The 13,758-nt window shown below is 44.6% G+C and overlaps 1 protein-coding gene across 1 annotated transcript in view; it reads right to left on the reverse strand.

Annotated features, from left to right (window-relative positions):
- Positions 1-13,758, reverse strand: part of LOC124614812 — a 380,387-nt gene that overhangs the window by 247,192 nt on the left and 119,437 nt on the right. The gene's annotated exons all lie outside the window — the stretch shown is intronic.

Here is a 13,758-nt window from a genome sequence, read left to right on the forward strand (position 1 = left end):
TTTGAACCATTGAACCAATAATGATCATCAAAAAATGTTTTGCTTATTGGCAGATTCCTGACACTATTGCTGTCTCCATCTGATCCTGTTTCCAGTCTAACTCCTTCGTAGCCTGGTATCTTCCTCTTTACACTTCATCCAATATTTTCTTCTTTGATTTCTTTTTTTTTCTGCCCTTCCAATGTAGCTGCGATAGCTGTTGTTACAATTCCTTTTCCTCACAGTTTGTAACCAACCCATTTTGTTTATCATTTGTTATGCAGTTTTAAGGAAGTGCTTTTAGTAAAGCGGTTGATACAAAAAAAAGTGACCATGGGACAGAAAAGTAACTCAAATCGCTCAACAGAGGGATCGCCAATGGACCTTACTCGATACCACTACGTTTTCTGAAAGCAGGTTGATTTTATTCAGTATTCCAATCACTATATTATTCCTCACTTTTTCGGCTACAAAACCCTGTTACGCAATTTCATCTACATTCTACATCACCTCCAATTCGTTCCTAGTAAAACTATGTAATATGCAAACCAATCATCGACTCCAAACTGATTTACTTCCGTCTGTTATGTTGAATTAGATGTTGTCCCTTACAGAGAGACACCCTTTGGGGCATTCGTCCTTTCCAAAGCTAAAAATAATTATGCATGCCATTTTCCATGAGGACTACCGCCTTTGTCTTCCGGCGTAGCGCAAGAACACGTCTGCAGTTTGGACGCCTGCTGCCGCTGAGGTGACAACTTAAGACAGCTCTTTTCATGGCGCGAGAATACAGTTTAAGGCCATACAGCAGTTGTGCAACACAAGCAGTTTCTTAGTAACGTAGGTATTTTTTCTTTTGTTACACTACGTACTTCTGTTACCAGACCACAAACTATTTTACAAGGCATAAGCTACGTATTATGCGAACTAAATACTCGTAGGTATTTGCTTCCTTCAGAATGGTCTTCAAAATGCCCTTCGCGATGAAAATGTTGTCCGCAGTGCTGAATTCCATGTAGATGATTGAGCCTCTGACAGTTATATGTCTAATCGACAGCAACGCCTTTAGGGACGAAATAATTGAAAGAATGAATCACAATCTAAAGAATGTCTCAGCATTTGCAAAGAGTAATCTAGAGAAACTCTGGAAAACCTGCAGCACGACAGCCGGACGAGTGTTTAAGCGCTACTCCTACCGAAAATCATCGTTGATTATGTTGCATCCTAAAGATGCAATCAAAAAAGTGCACTTGAGAAGACAGCGAGAAATCACAGAGCCATCTGTCAAGAGCCTCCTACAACTCTCCTCCGTAACTGCAATCTTACTTGGTTTCCAAATTTGACAATCTAGTCTCACGCTACGTAAGCGACAGCTTTAAACCAAGGTATTTTTGCAGAAGATGATAGTCATCAAGGACTGGTAGGAGGGTCAGTAGCGAACTACAGGTAATGCTAAAAATGCAATTTCATGAAGAGTGTGCCTTTCTACAAGGCACCGTAACTCTTTCGGTGGACTGATTCTGGGATCTAAGCAAGAGGGCAGGAGAACGGCCACTAAACCACTCAAGCAAATGTCCGGGTGTCGACCGTTGTGCTCTACCTCTTGAAGTATTCCTCGACAGGACGAGAAGAAGCGAAAACAGAAAGAAGCATGAACAACGATTCAGACAAAAAGTTGGGCTTCAGACAGGGAAACGATGGGCGTCTGTAACATTTTACAACGTCGCTGAGCTGCGCACCTGGAATTCACAAGGTGGCTTAACGGTAATCGCAGTACAGGTTCGAAGGAGAAAGTAACATTCCATACACCTCGGGTACTTCACAGACGCAGTCGATGGGAGGTAATTTATTCCAGTGAGAATCACTGTCTGAGGCGGATACGACTCACAAGAGGATCTCATCTACTCGTCATCGCCTGTTTCGTCCAAATTTAAGGTACGGAACTTGGCCAGAAATGAAAATGACAGAAGTGGGAACTCCAGATGGCCACGCGTTTATAAAAAAAATAGCATTTCGGGCGCGGGTCGGGCGAGACATGAGCTAGTTACATAAGCGAGATTTCCGGCAGCGGTTGGCGGAGCGGAAAGCGCACTGAACGGTAAATTGAAGGTCGTGGGATCGAATTATTTTAATTTTTACTTTACTCACCCTGCAACCTAAATAACGCTCATCATATTGTATTTATTAATATTTTCAGAAAAGTCGTAAGAAGAGAAGGCAAAGCAAAATTTGGGTTTACAAATAAATTTCCAGGAAGGGACTGTAAGGCGTACACGAGAACTTTATATACAAAATTAGGTATTTGTGTTATTTTACGGTTGATGATTTACATGTGCTGGGATGACATTAATCTTAAAAACAAGGGAAGTGGTAACTTTCTCGGCATCTTGCACAGGCGAATTCATGCGATTCCATGGTTGCGCGAAGGTTTCTGTAGAACAACAATCATGGTTTACATTCATAAAACGTTATCCCTCATCGCGCAATATAACGTGACACCAATGTGAAACGCATCATTTCGCCAAATATTGGCGAGAATAGATGGTAATGTACAATCGAATGTATTGTGATGCTGTCTTCTAGGGATGTGGTTTATTTTTCTCTCTTGATGAAATTTGAAGCTTTTTGATAAAATTCTTGACCTGACAATTAAAATGGACATCGCAGGGCTGCGCTAACGGAGCACATTTTTGGGGAGGGGGGGGGGGGCGGTAGGGTTGGTAGGAGGGTATCACTTTAATACTGTGCCATGGCAATCCTGCATCATGAAAAATTTCGTCGTACAACTGTAGATTTGTTTGCCCTCCCCTTTTACGTACATTTTCAGAGAAAAACTACACGATTTATTCAGGAATAGAGCTTCATAAATTCAGCAAGTCAATAACGCGTTCGTCTACATCTGATCCTTATGCAAACAGTTATTCATCTTAGCATTGATTGGTGTTGTTGGATATCCTCCTGAGGGATACAGTGCCAAATTCGGCCCAGTTTCCGCGGAGGATCGTCAAAATCCCGAGCTGGATGGAGGGCCCTGCCCGTAATACTGCAAACTTTCTCAACTGGGGAGAGATTCATGACCAAGGTAGGGTTTGGCAGGCACGGAGACACTATAAACTCTCGCCACGTGCTGAAATTTAGGTCCAGGATGGCTTACAATGAATGGCAACAAAACGGGTCGCACAACATCGTAGACGTACCGCTGTGCTGTATGAGTGCTGCGGATGACAACCAAAGGGATTCTGCTACGAAATGGAATGGAGCCTGATACCATCGCTCCTGCTAGTGGCTCCATAAGGCAGCCGACAGTCAGGTTGGTATACAACCGCTGTTTGGGGCGTCTCCAACACGTCTTCGACCTGGCCTCTCACTGATTATAGTAGAATTGTCTTCAGTGATGAGTCCTGCTTCGAACTGAGCCCAGATGACCAGCGAAGACACCTCTGGAGATGCCTCGGACAGCGGTTGGATACCAATCTGTCACCCACCATACGGCCTGACAACCATATGCGATTATATGGGGTGCCATTTCCTTTCATAGCAGAACACATTTGGTTGTCATCCGTGCACCTTTACAGACAGTGGCATGCTGTCGATATTCTACGCCATGTTTTGTTGCCCTTCAAGGCAAGCTATCCTGGGCTTACATTTCAGCAAGATAATGCCCGCCCACAGACGGTAAGAGTTTCTACTGTTGTCTTCGTGGTTGCCAAACCCTATTTTGGCATCTTGGCCAGCAAGGTCACTGTATCTCTCCTCAAATCAGAACGTTTGGAGCATTATGGGTAGGATCCTCGAACCAGCTCGGGAATTTGACGATCTAACGTGCCAATTGGACAGAATTTGGCACAATATTCCTCAGGAGGACATCCAAAAACTCTATCAGGCAATGCAAAGTCGAATAACTGCTTGCTTAGGGGCCAGAGGTGGATCAACGCGTTATTGACTTGCTCAATTTGTGACTCTCTTTCTTTCGAATAAATCATCCAATTATTCTGAAACTGTAATTTGTTTCAAGATTTTAAACATGGCTGCAGCAGCAACTGTTAAAATTCTTCACAATAAAGGATGGCAGCCAAAAACAGTTGCAGGATAGAATTTTTTTATTAAAATTCTTGACCAAGGTTTCGGTACATATAAATATACCTTCATCAGAAGTAACACTTCCTGAATAGAAAGACACATTCATTAGAAAAGCCATATCAACGAAAGTGAGAAACAGAAGCTTAAATAACGGTGAAATTGCTAAAGTAATACAGGCACACAATCTTTAGTACTTACTAAAATTACATCATGCACTGGAGAATAATAAAACAATTATGCCAAAAGGCGTCGTCAGTAATTAAAATATCATTTCCATTTGTACAACATGTGTAATGGGCACAGGATCAAAGCGAACAGTTTAACAATGTTACTTCGCCTATGAACTGTTGAGACACGAGTGTGAAGGCACTAAGGCAGATTGTTTCGCCGAGAGAGGGCACTTGCATGTGCCAGACTCGCGCATATTACAATCCATATACATACATAAGCGCATCAAAAATTATTAAAGGTTGTGTTAATTCAAACTTTGTCTTAATAAATAAAGCGTATCACGCCAATTAAAGACATTTATGTAAACTAGAAATATAGAACCAAATTTACCTGTGTCCTAGTGTCAAACGGATAAAGCTTGCGCTTGGAACATCTAACGAGAGAGGGCACTACTGTAATGCGCGAGAGTCTCGCGTAACGTAGGCAGTGAAATACATACTAGCGAAACAACCAAAATGTTATAATAAAACGAAACCATCTGTCTGTATGAATAAAACATAGTAGTCATTTAACCACACATACACATTGAAATTCATAATTAACAAACATCACAATATGTAGATCCCAACAAGATAGGAAAAGCGCATTTCACCGGCATCAACAAGCAAGAAAATAACTCCTAGTCAGCCAGACTATATTACATTAAGGCAATGAGGGGTTTGAAACTGTCTAAAACAAAAATTTTTTAGACAGTTTCAAACCCCTCATTGCCTTAATGTAATATAGTCTGGCTGACTAGGAGTTATTTTCTTGCTTGTTGATGCCGGTGAAATGCGCTTTTCCTATCTTGTTGGGATCTACATATTGTGATGTTTGTTAATTATGAATTTCAATGTGTATGTGTGGTTAAATGACTACTATGTTTTATTCATACAGACAGATGGTTTCGTTTTATTATAACATTTTGGTTGTTTCGCTAGTATGTATTTCACTGCCTACGTTACGCGAGACTCTCGCGCATTACAGTAGTGCCCTCTCTCGTTAGATGTTCCAAGCGCAAGCTTTATCCGTTTGACACTAGGACACAGGTAAATTTGGTTCTATATTTCTAGTTTACATAAATGTCTTTAATTGGCGTGATACGCTTTATTTATTAAGACAAAGTTTGAATTAACACAACCTTTAATAATTTTTGATGCGCTTATGTATGTATATGGATTGTAATATGCGCGAGTCTGGCACATGCAAGTGCCCTCTCTCGGCGAAACAATCTGCCTTAGTGCCTTCACACTCGTGTCTCAACAGTTCATAGGCGAAGTAACATTGTTAAACTGTTCGCTTTGATTCTGTGCCCATTACACATGTTGTACAAATGGAAATGATATTTTAATTACTGAGGACGCCTTTTGGCATAATTGTTTTATTATTCTCCAGTGCATGATGTAATTTTAGTAAGTACTAAAGATTGTGTGCCTGTATTACTTTAGCAATTTCACCGTTATTTAAGCTTCTGTCTCTCACTTTCGTTGACGACGACGGCAGTTCGCGATGCCGACGAGCGAGGACGACGCGCGCGCGGCCGGGGCAGCCGCCTCGGACGCGCTGGAGTCGGCCGCTGGTCGGTCGGTTGGGCCTGGCCCGCCGGACGCTCCAGCGGCCGCTCCACACAGGACGGATCCCAGGTTGACGACCCAGGCTACGGCACCGGTTCATGACAGGATAGAACGACGATCGACAGGCGCTATTCGACCGCAGAAAACTACACACCACACGACGAAACCATATTCGGACGTCGGCCATACATCACATCACGACGGACGCAGCAATGAAGACGACCGCCAGGACTACGCCAGAAGGCTCGATATATGTCGGGAGGAGGACAAAGAAACGCTGAAGGACATACAACGCCTTATCCGCTATTCACGGGAAACGCAAGAGCAGGAGAACGACACATGTCTGGCATCTCCATCTGTGGACTCAGATGTCGAATCACAGCACTCCCACCAAACGGTCGACGACGCGGAGATGGCAGCGGCCTTTCCAGCAGACAACGACAACGACTCCCTACACGCAGAGGGGGACTTTACGCTCGTACACAACAAACGGCGCAGAAGCAACGCATTAGCCAAGGACTTAGCCAACCCGGCTAAGAGACGAACGGAGACCATCCCCACAACGAACCGATTCGCCCCACTGACACCTCAAGCTGCGCCTCCATCAACCAACAAGCCGCAGGGACAAACTTCTAATGCCGCAGAAGCCGTGGACAGAGACAAGAATGTGCTTCGCAAAGTGCCCCCAGTCACAATTTATTACACAAAGGATTACGTTCACCTCAACGAAACGCTCAACGGACTTCTAGAGGGCAACCTTAAAGCTATATACCAAAAGGACCGCATCAAATACCACTTTGAGTCCTTCGAAGACCAAAGGCGTGCAATAAAATTCTTCACGAACCACAACTTCTCCTATTTTACACATCAAGCACCAGAAGACAGGGAACTGAAAGTAGTTGTCAAACGCCTTCCGGCGGAAGTTACCGAAGAACAACTTTACTATGCCCTCAAGGAAAAAGGCTTCAAAGTGCTACAAGTCTACCAATTTAAGGAACGCGACGAGAAGACGAAACAATTGATACCGCAACCTGTGTACCGAGTCACCCTCCCATCCGGAAAAGACAGTGACAAGATCTATGATGTCAAATACCTGCTCTACACACGAGTGATAATCGAAACCTATAATAGTAAAGAAGGACCAGTCCAGTGCCGACATTGCCAACGTTTCGAGCATACAGCGAACTACTGCAGCATGCCAGCACGCTGCGTCCGCTGCGGTGGATCCCATAAATCATCGAATTGTACCCATCCTAGGACGGCGCCCCCAAAGTGCGCCAATTGTGAACAAGAACATCCAGCGACCTTCCGTGGCTGCCCCAAATTTCAAGAACTCCCACGGAAATATACTAGAAGGACACCAAAGAAGTCGACCCCACAACGGCCTATAATTTTTAAGAACTCGGCCATGGCTGCGATTCCGGCCACCCAACAACAAGCGGCACCTCTCCCTGTGGAAACAATCGCCTCTCGACCACAACCGGCACCCAGAGTGACTCTACGGCAGACAAGACAACAGCGCACGTACTCCGAAGCACTACATGCCCATCCGCCGACTCCGACACCAGCGGAGACGTCATCTGCCTGGTCGACCACCTTTACACCAGCGTTAACAGATATTCTTCAACTACTCACCGCCCTCCAGCAGAAGCTGACGTCTATCCTCTCGCTTGTAGAAAGCGTACTGACAGCTTTTCAAACACCCTAAATGGATAGACGGCATCACGCGAGGAATCTTAACTTCTGCATTTGGAATGCCAACGGCCTGAAACCGAAGAAAATAGAATTCACGGACTTCTTACATCGCCACAAGATAGACGTAGCATTTGTCTCCGAAACACATCTTCGCGAGTCAACCGACCTGCGCTTGAGGAACATGCACATCTACCGGACGGACAGACGGGACCAACGGGGTGGAGGGACCGCAGTTCTGATCAAAAAATGTATTCGTCACCACCAAGAACGTTTACCTCAACTCCAGACTTTAGAGGCCACGGCAGTAACAATCCACACGACGCTCGGAAACATTACCTGTATTGCGGCTTACCTTAGCCCAAAGAAGCCTCTCCACCCAGAAGATCTTTACTCCGTTACAGAGGGTTACGACAAGATCCTCCTTGGAGGGGATCTTAATAGTAAACATGTTGCCTGGAATTCCCGTAAGACTAACCCAAAAGGACATATGTTGTTTGCACTGGCTGAAAATTTACATGTTTCCGTCCATGGACCACGGGAACCGACGAGGATACCTTACGTCCAGACACAAGACGCTGATGTTCTAGACATCGCCATAATCAAGAACATCAATCCGAATCTCCATCTGCGGACGCTGGATGATCTTTCGTCGGACCACAGACCGGTGTTAGGACTCATAGAGAGGGCTACTTTGCAACTCCCACTGCCGACGACAAGAACTTACGACTGGCAGCAGTTCCAAGCGTACCTCAACAACAATGTGCGACCAACCCAGGTTGTTACTACAAGAGAAGCGATTGATGTGGCAGTCGCAGTACTCACGAAGAAGATTACCAGTGCGAAACAACGAGCACTCGCGGAGCACCTGCAACCGGAAGTCAATTATGACGAGTTTCCACCACCACTGCAGGAGCTTAAGACAAGGCGCAATCGCTGTCGGAAACGATGGGTCCGTTACCGTCATCCGGACGATAGACGGGAAACTCACAGACTAACCCGAGAACTCCGGCGGAAGGTTCAGGACTGGAAGCAACACACATGGGAACTCAAAATGGACAACTTTCTATTACGCACCAAAGATGAATGGCGAATAGTTAAAAGTCTCAGACAGCAACAGCCCCCCAAAAGGGCAATTCGAGGACCCCATGGCCTCTTGTACGACTCACTGGCGCAGGCGGAGCTGTATGCGGATACATACCAACAACAGATGACTACGCCCCCCACGGAGGATGGAGATGATGCACTCCACCGTGCAGAGGAGGCCACAGCGGCGGAATGGGAAGCTATTCGGGACGCCCCGACTAACACTATGCCCCGGCTGACAACGCCGGAGGAAATTCGGAGGATTATCAAGTATAGCAAACACACCTCACCTGGAGCAGATAGAATCAGCAATACGGAATTGAAACACCTCCCGAGAAAGCCTGTTGTGCTTCTCACCCGGATAGTGGACAGCTGCCTCAGGATTGGATACTTCCCAGAGGCATGGAAGATTGCCAGAATAGTGCCAATACCAAAACCGGGCAAGGATCTCTCACACCCTGGCAGCTACAGACCCATAAGTTTACTGCCGACGCTGGGAAAGGTACTGGAACGTGTCCTACTGAAACGCCTGCTGGACATCCTTGTGGCACACAACATCATCCGACCGGAGCAGTTTGGCTTCCAGGCGAAGCTATCGGCTGAGTTACAACTACTGCGCATCACGGAATCTATCCAGGACAATTTCAACAAGAAACGACATACTATTGGAGTCTTTCTCGATATAGAGAAGGCTTACGATAAAGTATGGCAACGCAACTTGATCGTCAAGCTCCGACGTACCACTCCCCTACCAGACTGCTATTTAAAACTTCTCGACAATTTTCTTCAGGATCGCAGATTATATGTTCGCATTGATGACAAGAATTCAACAACACGGCCTGTCCTTGAAGGACTTCCACAAGGATCGGTCATCTCTCCACTGCTGTTTAATTTATATATTAACGACCTCCCGACGGTGCCACATGTTACTGCCAGTTTCTATGCCGACGACACAGCGCTCCTGACTGCAGGCACCAGAATGGACCACCTCGTCCCACGGATGCAGCGCCAACTAGATTTAGTGGACCACTGGACCCACATGAACAAAATAACGGTCAATGCGGAAAAAACCAAAGTTATTGTCTTCACACGTCGGAGACCCATCGTCATTGACCGCCTGCGGATATCAGACCAGCCACTCCCCTGGGCAACAACTGTAAAATACCTGGGAGTGCATCTAGACGCCAAACTGTTGTATAGTCACCACATCATGGAGAAGAAGACGTCTGGCCTCAAAATGCTGGGAGCTCTCCTCCCCTTTCTGAAGAGCTCATACCTCAGCCAACGCACGAAACTCCAGTTGTACCATGCCACAGTCGAACCATCCATTTTGTATGGATCGACCTCTTGGGGTACTACGTGTGCCACGAACTACAAGCAGTTACAGGTTGTACAAAGCAGATGCCTGCGATGGATCACAGGAGCCCAATGGTGGATCCGAAATCAAGACATTCATCGAGCCTTAAGCGAATCTTACCTCTCAGACAAGGTCAAGGAGAAGGCACGAACCTTATTTCGGAAGTTGGACATGATACGTGACAGTACACCACAACTCACCACAGTAGGGGCGGTAGAACCCTTACGCAACCACAAATATAAAGTACCGAAGGCGATAGTATTTGAGCCTCCGTAAATGATATCCCTACGTAATTCTCCATAATTTACGGACATATCGTCCGTTAGCACTTCTACACACATGTTTTCAAACACACACCAAAAGCAGCGAGTTAAAGGACCCTTCTGTGTGCCCAAACTAAAGCTGAAAGAAGAATAAATAAATAAAGAGAAAATTTTTACCCCTTCCATTCCCTACAGAAGTAAAAATCAACGAAGTTGATCAGACTTCAGCACCACCACAAAAAAAAAAAAAAAAAAAAAAAAAAAAAAAAAAAAAAAAAAAAAAAAAAAAAAAAAAAAACTTTCGTTGATATGGCTTTTCTAATGAATGTGTCTTTCTATTCAGGAAGTTTTACTTCTGATGAAGGTATATTTATATGTACTGAAACCTTGGTCAAGAATTTTAATAAAAAAATTCTATCCTGCAACTGTTTTTGGCTGCCATCCTTTATTGTGTGTAATTTGTTTGTCTGAACATATTCGTCACAACGACCGATTTCCGTCCCATTCGGATTATTCCTTCGTGGTGACTCGTATTTTTGCCTTGGAGTGTATTAATTTGCCGTGTAAGTAATGAACAAATCGAAAACAAAAACAAATTTGCAAATGAGGACTCGACCCCACGCCCGCACATTACCGTTCTCTACTCTTCCCGCTGCGCCTACCGCTCGATGTAAACTAAGACTATGGCTCATGCATTGCCGTACCCGAGCGAGAAATGCTATTTTTTCTAAACGCTCATGTATACCTGGCGCTCCCACTTCCTTCAGTTTCGTTTGTGACCAAGTCCAGCATACACCATAAATTTTGACGGAATCGGTGACGACGTGTAGGAGCGGTCACCGTGTCAGTGACAGACCGCACGGAGTACTTCAAATGTACCGTAAACGCGCTTAATACCCCACGTGCAAAGAGTCTTGCCACCAAACGTACCCATTACTGTCGCTACTGTTATTGTTATGATAGTTATTTTATACTGTGAGTCTTAATAATCATTATTACTGATACTGATAATGATGAAAAACCAAAACTGAACCAAGTGAGCGTATGGTGTGGCAGTTACTAAGTAAGCCGCTACAGTACTATGTCTAACTACTAGCGGCGTTGAATATGAAATTATTGGTTATAGCAGGAACTAATGAATTTGAAAACCGAAGCGGAACCTATGTGCAAGCAACATGTCATCTGGAAATGCTCTTCAAACTCTCTACTAAGCTTCCAACAGCTCTGCACAGCTTACTATTGTTTGAAAACAGCTATGTTATCCTTGGGATTGACGTCGCAGTCGTTGAAGTACATAAACGCTTGTCGAGAAACGTCTCACGTTACACGCCTGAGAATACTAAAGTTAGAAGCTACCCTAAGTTTTCACTTTAGAAGAACCAAACGCACATATTCTCAATATAGTTCCCATAACTTAACCACCTGTGCGACTCCATCATTTACTGCGAACTAAAGGGGTTAGACTGAAAAATCAGAAAAAAAATTTAGTCGAATGTAGTGAATACTTGTCAATGTCTTCCCCTAATTTGTCGATACGCGTACCAATGCACTGAAATGTTCTTCAGAACTAAGTATGAGGTAGAATACGAGGATAATGGGACAATAATTAATCGACAGTACAGATAGAGGTCTCACCCCTGCTTCTCCCGCATACGAGTTCAGCTCTGCAACGTCTTCAATTGTGAGACAACGAGAATCATATGTCATTATCCTGAGGAAGTTCCTGATGCAGATAGTATGCCCATATGTGTGCGACTTATTTGATGTGTTACAGTGCGAAGTGCATCTTAGTGGGATATTGAAATATTTCCCAGCGCACTAAACACCATCAGCTCATTTCCATACTACCAATTGTAATGCAATACACTGATATTTTGAACTTAACTCTTCCAGTTGTACTTTGTCATACGCCTTGGTGATATGGGTGGGAACGAAAAATGTACAGGTATGTGTCCGTAAAGTTCTCGTTGCTACCCATATCGTCAAGGTGTATGACGAGGTGCAGCTGGGACAGTTAAGTTCAAAATATCTGTGTGCTACATTACACGTGATAGTATGGGAATCAGATGATGGTGATAATATGACATTCACTCTTTTCACAGGCGCAGCACTGTATCATTGTAGGACCAATGGGCACACTCGAATACTTTTCGTCAATTGTAAACAAAACAATTAATTCAAAGCAGGAGTTAAATGTAGAATTTCATGACTAATAAACGACCGACTTTTGCTAATCTGTCCGATCTCCATCAGTTTCGTTTTCAGTACGAGCGAGACAAAGCTTCAGGAATGTCTTACACGGATAATCGTGGTTGGGGTGGGGGGTGGGGGGGGTGGGGGGGGGGGGAGAGGTAATGTTTCCGCTACAATAGCGCCATTACAAGAAATCCAGTGGGGAGTAATGACCTCGGGGTCGGGGGATTCACGAGTCAGTCGAAGAATGAGGAAGGTGAGTTGGTGAAGAGGAGAGGAGAGGAGTCGCCAGGGAAAAATAAAGAGCGTACGAGATATAAGAGGGAGATGTCCTATCGCATACCAGTCATTAAGCAGATGAGGAAGTGGTTACGTCGGAGGAACTATTCAGACCGATAGGCGGAACCACGCAAAGCCTTAACCATGGTAGCTGGATAGCGATTGAACCACGCTCCTGCCAGTTACGAATAATGGGTTGCGTACCTATGTTTCCTTCAGCAGTAAGAATTACATACCGACGAAGATAATAAAAAATAAAAATATGTACCCACTCTAGACTCTGTGGAAATAAAACATTTCGCCCAGAAGTCTCTTCTGCTGCATATTATATGACGTCTAAAGAGTGTAAGGAAATGTTTTCAGCTGCAGTAAATTATTCTGTCTCGGTGCTGTTACTTGGGAGTTTACAAGTAGACAGACACTTGGAAATTCGGAGAATACAGACCGCTGTTGTGTAGGCGACCCGCCGGCAGCGCGGTGCGTCAGCGGCGCGGCGCTAAACTAATTTCAGGTTTCCTACTCAGGGCAGCCGCGGCCGCGATCAGGCAGCCACTCACCTGAAACACGACAAAATGCAGTTAGTTACCTGTCAGAAGCGGCGGAACGCACTCTCTGTGGCCTCTCCGCGGGTATGCCAACAAAATATGCACAACGTTCTTTCCGCCAGTACGGCATGCACTATAAAACTGTTAAGTGCTAATAACTAATACTTATGATACAGCAAACTTCTGGTAATAAGAAATTGTGTTTCAGCTCAGTCATCACTCTTTGTTTATAAATCCGTCATAAAAGTACAGAAAACTGTGAACCGTCCTGGCTTCTAAAACAAAGCACGAGCAGAATCAACGGTGTAGTAGTTAGAGAAATATTAAGGGAGACAGAGTATTTAAAATTCGCTGTGATAAATATGGTAGACATGAAAATATTGTTGTTGTGGTCTTCAGTCCTGAGACTGGTTTGATGCAGCTCATGCTACTCTATCCTGTGCAAGATTCTTCATCTCCCAGTACCTACTGCAACCTACATCCTTCTGAATCTGCTTAGT

Source organism: Schistocerca americana, chromosome 1 (assembly GCF_021461395.2).
Source record: "Schistocerca americana isolate TAMUIC-IGC-003095 chromosome 1, iqSchAmer2.1, whole genome shotgun sequence".
Lineage (NCBI taxonomy): Eukaryota > Metazoa > Arthropoda > Insecta > Orthoptera > Acrididae > Schistocerca > Schistocerca americana.